At 41.9% G+C, this 6000-nt stretch overlaps 1 protein-coding gene across 1 annotated transcript in view; it reads right to left on the bottom strand.

The window, feature by feature from the left end:
* slc4a11 (solute carrier family 4 member 11) overlaps positions 1-6000 on the bottom strand; it is a 44498-nt gene that overhangs the window by 37929 nt on the left and 569 nt on the right. The gene's annotated exons all lie outside the window — the stretch shown is intronic.

Below are 6000 nucleotides of genomic sequence, written 5' to 3'. Positions count from 1 at the left end.
TCCTATGGTCCAGAGAGTAATGAGAGCAAGATCACCTCTGCTCCGCTCTCCTCCTCTCTACCCTGTCTTTCTGTCTCTCTCTCTCTCTCTCTCTCTCCCTTTCCTCTCTCTCTCTCTCTCTCCCTTCTCTCTCGCTCTCTCTCTCTCTCTCTCTCTCTCCCTCTCTCTCTCTCTCTCTCTCTCCCTCTCTTGCTCCCTCTCTCTCTCTCTCGCTCGCTCTCTCTCTCTCTCTCTCTCTCTCTCTCTCTCTCTCTCTCTCACTCTGTTGTCGCTCTCTCTCTGCTCAGACAGATTCTGTGAGTCAGCCTTGCTTTGCCTCCTCTGAGCTGTGACTCTGGGTCCTAGTGCCTCAATTTCAATGGTCTACCCAAACGGTCCCGCAGCTCTGAATCCTAGCTCAGACCATTTACATGCGTTTGTGTCTCCTTGTCGTGAATTTGCGTTTGTGTGGGTGTGTTCGGTGTGTGCGTGTATTAGTGCGCGTGTACGTGTATGTGTATGTATGTGTGTATATGAGCTCGTGTGATCCTATGGGTTTAAACCATAGCATAATGGTTATGTGTGTTAGGGAGCTGCGGTTGAGTGAATGGTCCTAATTTGATCTCACACAAACCAAAAGTACAGTGGGGCATTTGTAATCAAATGACAAACTGAGGGATGTTTTGATACAATTTAAAAAAGTTAAACAAACAAACAGGCAGACAGACATAGATAGATAGATAGATAGATAGATAGATAGATAGATAGATAGATAGATAGATAGATAGATAGATAGATAGATAGATAGATAGATAGATAGATAGATGTCCAGGTAGCAATCAGGTGTTGGTTAGTGGTGCTGGTTAGGTCCCAGGACTGACTAAAATATTAGTGAGGTAATGTTACATGGGGGTAACACGATGAAGGAAATGATATTTAAATAATCTTGACTGGTATAAATAAATAAGCTGTTGACTGAATGGTCACATGGTTTCTGTGTGGAGTTTGCATGCTCTCCCCGTGTTTGCATGGGACTCCTCCGGGTGCTCCGGTTTCCTCCCATCACAAAGACATGTATGCTAGGCTCAGTGCTCCTGTCAGCGACCTTGACCAGGGCACTGGCATAAAGACCTGGAGTTCGTCCCCGGGCGCTGGCGCCAGCGGTTGCCCACTGCTCCTAGCTCGTAGTGTGTGTCTCACTGCTCTAGTGTGTGTGTGTGTGTGTGTGTGTGTGTGTGTGTGTGTGTGTGTGTGTGCTCACTGGTGTTAGGATGGGTTAAATGCAGAAGCTGCATTTCACTGCTCACCGCTCAGTGTGTGTGTGTGTGACAAATAAAGTACTTCTTCTTCGAAAGAAAGAAATTGGCAAGAGGAGGAGGGGGGAGCAGGAAGATACCAAGGCTCAGGCTTGCACAGTCCTCTGAGACCTGACTCTATACCACCAGAATGGTTGTCTGCTGAAATGCCATTGGTTGGTTACTATGCAAAGGAGAGTTGAGTTATTGAAATGAGTCAGACCATTAACTTTACACTATTAACTGGTTGATCAAGTGAGTGGGTGTTGAATGCAGGGCTACTGTTTGTTTTTGGACTTGACTGTTTAGTTATTCAACTGTTGTGTTTTAAGGTTTTCTGAAGAAGTCATCAAGCTGTGGTTATCAGGTTTGGGTTTTTCAAGTGTTGGGTTGTTTGTTTACTGACTCACAGGATGTGCAGGACTCCCACAGTGTGTTATTTAATACTGAATAAGGAATACGGAGCTGCCTGGTGTCTGCAGTGTTGTTAGGATTTTGGTGTGTGAGAGTCGGTGTGTGTGTGTGTGAATGCAGTTTGTATGTTACTACACTGGCGTATACTGTGCCACTACACCAATGCATCACAGAGGAAGTCAGGAAACAGGAGTGAAAGGAACTGTCTTTTTATGATTATGTTTACGGCTAGATGAGTATATGCCTTAAGCTGTCTTTGTGTCATAGCGTGCACATGTGTGTGTGTTTGTGTGTGTGTGCAGGTGAGACCTGTAGTTGTCTTGTTAGCCAACGCCACAGTGTAGCTTTGAAGTGTTCAGGCCTGTTCTCAAGAATGTTCCTATCATTGACCAACACTGCAATGGACAGCCAAAAGGCAAAGAATCAGACTGTGTTATTACAGTTTAAGTTTCTCTCTCTGTGTGTGTGTGTGTGTGTGTGTGTGTGTGAGAAGGGTGTACATGGGCGGTGGATCTGCCTTTTATTAAGAGTGTTATAAAAAATCGTAAAACCCTCTAATCCTCTCTCCATTTAATTGGCATCAAAGGGTAGTTTCACAGAACACACCTGCCGGCAGCATGTAAAAGGGAATTTTATTGTTGTGGGTGTGAGTCTGTGTGTGTATGTGTGTGTGTGTGTGTGTGTGTGTGTGTGAACTTGGCGATACTGACTGAATTCCAGGTTCTGATGAGTGTAAGTACACATCCCATGTACAGACTGTGCGAGATATAAAAGCATGCATGGAGACATAAAATGTATTCCAAATTTTAAATAAGCATTTTCATTGTTCTCTGCTGAAGTGGGGTATGAAGAAACCCCACTCTCTGTATTACATAAGGTACTTTTCAATGGTTAATTTCTGTAAGGGCTGTGAGACAAAAGCAGATACATCACATAAAATTTGAGCTGATACAGTGGCCACTGCTAGAAGCATGCAGTCCAAGAAGACAAAGAAAATCACACGGAAACGGGAGGGGGGGGGGGGGGGGGGGGGACTCTTTCATTTGAACAGTCTGACTGTAGCCCTGTGGCAATCAGTCAATGCTTTGGCATTAAGCAAGTCTTCCCCCGAATTAAAACTAAATGTAAGTGACGGTTAAACAACAGTATATTTCAGTTACTGCAAAAGTTTTTTTGCTGAATGTGCACTGACTGCATCTGCTGCCCGCAGAATACAAAACCAGCTTAAGCACAAATTTGTTTTATACAATGGTGTTTGGTTTGCTCCAAGAAGTAATGCTGTTAAGTTCAACTAGAATATACCAGAAATGAGGACAGTTAACGTCAATCTGACACTTTTTGTTGGTTTTGCACCAAGCCGAGTGGGCGTTAACTTTTCAGTGAGACTAATTTGCATTTTGATGTGCGTCCTCACACTCAACTTTCCCTCGAGCTGAAAATATATCTTTCAAACCTATTCTTGCATCAGCTGAGTTTTCCAGACAGTTATCAAATATATATGACTCTGATCAAATCATTTATCTATATATGTAGAGTTAGGAGTTTCCCTTTCTTTGGGGATCATTCTGTTGCCTGCAAGTAAGCATCAAAGCCTCTTAAACTTTCTCTCACTGTAATCTTATATTATAACTTAGGCCTGTTTTATCCAACAATGACAAATGAATATATGTCTGCACTTCATCTGAAGCACTACTAAAAACTCGACATGAATCGCTCAGAGACTCTTTTATTCAGACAAAGTCAGCTCTTTTTACTTCTCATCTCAAGACCTTTTGTCTGACCTTTGCCTGAACTTCATATTGTTGCCACTGATATACTGCCCAACAGTCCACCACTACATTTATCACGGGGTGAACTGTTATCCAAATGGTTCATGTAAAACCCTAATCTATCTACTAACTATTCTTCCAGTTTGTCTGTTTGAATTCATATTTGTCTGTATGTCTCTTTGAATTCATATGTCAGTTGTTTCTTTTTTTCTTGGTTTTTGTAATTTGATACCAGTTGTTTTTTGTTGTTTCGTTTTTTTTCTTCTTACTCTCCAGTCAGAGACCCTCACCCAGTAAACGGGTTTAAATCTCAGCTGTTAGAAAATGATGGAGGAGCAAAATAAAACAAAACACACGCCTACTCAGAGATCCATCAGCATGCACTTATGTTAATACCCCCATTAGTCGACAAACAGGAGAAACAGTTTTAAAACAGTAGGTGTAGTTACAGTGGGCAAAAGAAGACAACGCTGCAGCAGCTGACACAAAAACCCTTTTTGGGAAAGCGATTGCTTGTCTGGCATGCAGAAAGGACACAGGAAGACATGGGCACAGAGAGTGAGGAATGACCTGTGTCCTCTCTATTGTCTATGAGTTGGACAATAATGTTCAGGAATGCCCGAAAGACTCTAACGCAACCACTGCACCCCCCTCCCTTAACTGCATACCCCAACTCCTCACAGCACACAAACACATGTCATGTTCACCCAGTCTTTGAAATGGAACTGCCCATAAATTGTTTAGGCTAGAGGAAGTGAATGGTGTGTCTGCACTGGAACAAGGAGTTACTGCAAGTTATTTCAGTCATGGGAAGGGGAATGGCACATTGCCCTCTAGTGTTCATCATGGGTCACTGCAAAGCTTCTACCTGGAAGCACCACAGACCAAACTACAAACCCAAACACTGGCACAGCCGAAGCTGTTACTTATCTGTAAGATTCGAACACAAAAACTCAAGACAGACAAACAAATACATACTTGAAATGTGAAAGCTGTGCCTTCTGACATCATTTCCTATTGCCCTCAAAGAGAACATCCAATCATATGCTTCACAGGAAATGTTTGTTGTCTTTCCATTCAGACAAGGAATTTATGGGTAATTACTGCTGACAGTTGCACTTTGGGCAGAGTGTCGCTGACTGATCTGACCATAGCGCCAATCCTGTCGTACGTTTAGTTGTTGCTCATTCTCATTGCATACATCCTCTCTTTCTCTTTCCGTTTCTTTAAACCTCATTGCCCTGGTTCATAGTGCCACTCTGTGTCACAAAACAAATCACAGACAAACACATACAAAAATTGCATTGTACACACATGTGCACACGTGTGCACATGCACACTCATAAACAGACACACGCACACATGCACACACACACACACACACACACACACAGATATTAAACACACACATAGATAAACACACACATGGATACACAAAGTTCTGGTGTGACTGCAGGAAGAGCTCATAGTTACCAAACAACAGAGGGTGGACCTTCCTTCCCCTGGACCACATTATGTATCTGTGTAAGAGTGTGTGTGTGTGTGTGTTTGTGTGGATGTGTGTGTGTGAGAGACCTGACATGATATACAGAAAATACTGCACTGTAAATATTTGTCAAATAAATAATCGTTGCGAGAGAATAAATAATCATTTTGAGACAAATATGAGCTATATTCATAGAGTGATGCAAAAAAGACAATAAAATAAGTTTAACACTAGGATATCCTACAGAACTCCAGCTATATCTTTAGGATGCGAAGATATCTTCAAAATCATAGTGTCCATGCACTGACTACACCTTCATACACTGTGGATGACACAGGTGGAAACCTCAGACACACCACTAGAATACACCATCAAGCTTCATACAAAGCTTGACATCAACATATCTATCAGGCCAGTCATATTACTCAGTTCCTTGTGACAGTTTCTTTCAAAGCCCAATTAAAAGCTAATTAAATCTAGTTAAAAAACCACAAGTCCGAAACATTTCTACAAACCTTATAGGACAGATAACCAGATATATACAATACTACCTAATGTAATAATGATCATGTCTTTACCTGTAGTCTACATATTTAAGTGTATGTTTTTATGTAAGGCTTAGAAAGGTGACCTATATTGCTTATGAGGGATTAATTTCTGGTTTTTTGTTTATTCTTAAACTTAAAGACATGTGGCTTACTCTAATCAGTCTGCCTAAACACCTCAGCGCAGACTGTTTTGATACTCCTTCAAACCGACAGCAAGATGACGGACAGATCAAAAGAGATGGCACAAGCTCATCCCATCATTCTCTCTGCCTTTCATTTCCCTGAAAACATGATCCGATGAGACTTATGATCAGCTATTTTGTATGTAGGACAAAAAGAGATTTCTATTCATTCCCTATTCAGCGAGCAACAAAAACTTAAAGTGGACATTTGTAGCCAAGATGGAGAGCGCAGGGAAACAGTGATATACAGTATATTTCTCTAGCCTGCATATAAAAACCAGCCGGCACAACTCAATTGAATGAATTCAAGTCCTCACCCAAGAGCCC

This window comes from Chanos chanos, chromosome 4 (genome assembly GCF_902362185.1).
Source record: "Chanos chanos chromosome 4, fChaCha1.1, whole genome shotgun sequence".
Lineage (NCBI taxonomy): Eukaryota > Metazoa > Chordata > Actinopteri > Gonorynchiformes > Chanidae > Chanos > Chanos chanos.
Note: the sequence above shows the minus strand (reverse complement) of the source record. Positions and strands in the feature narration are given on the sequence as shown.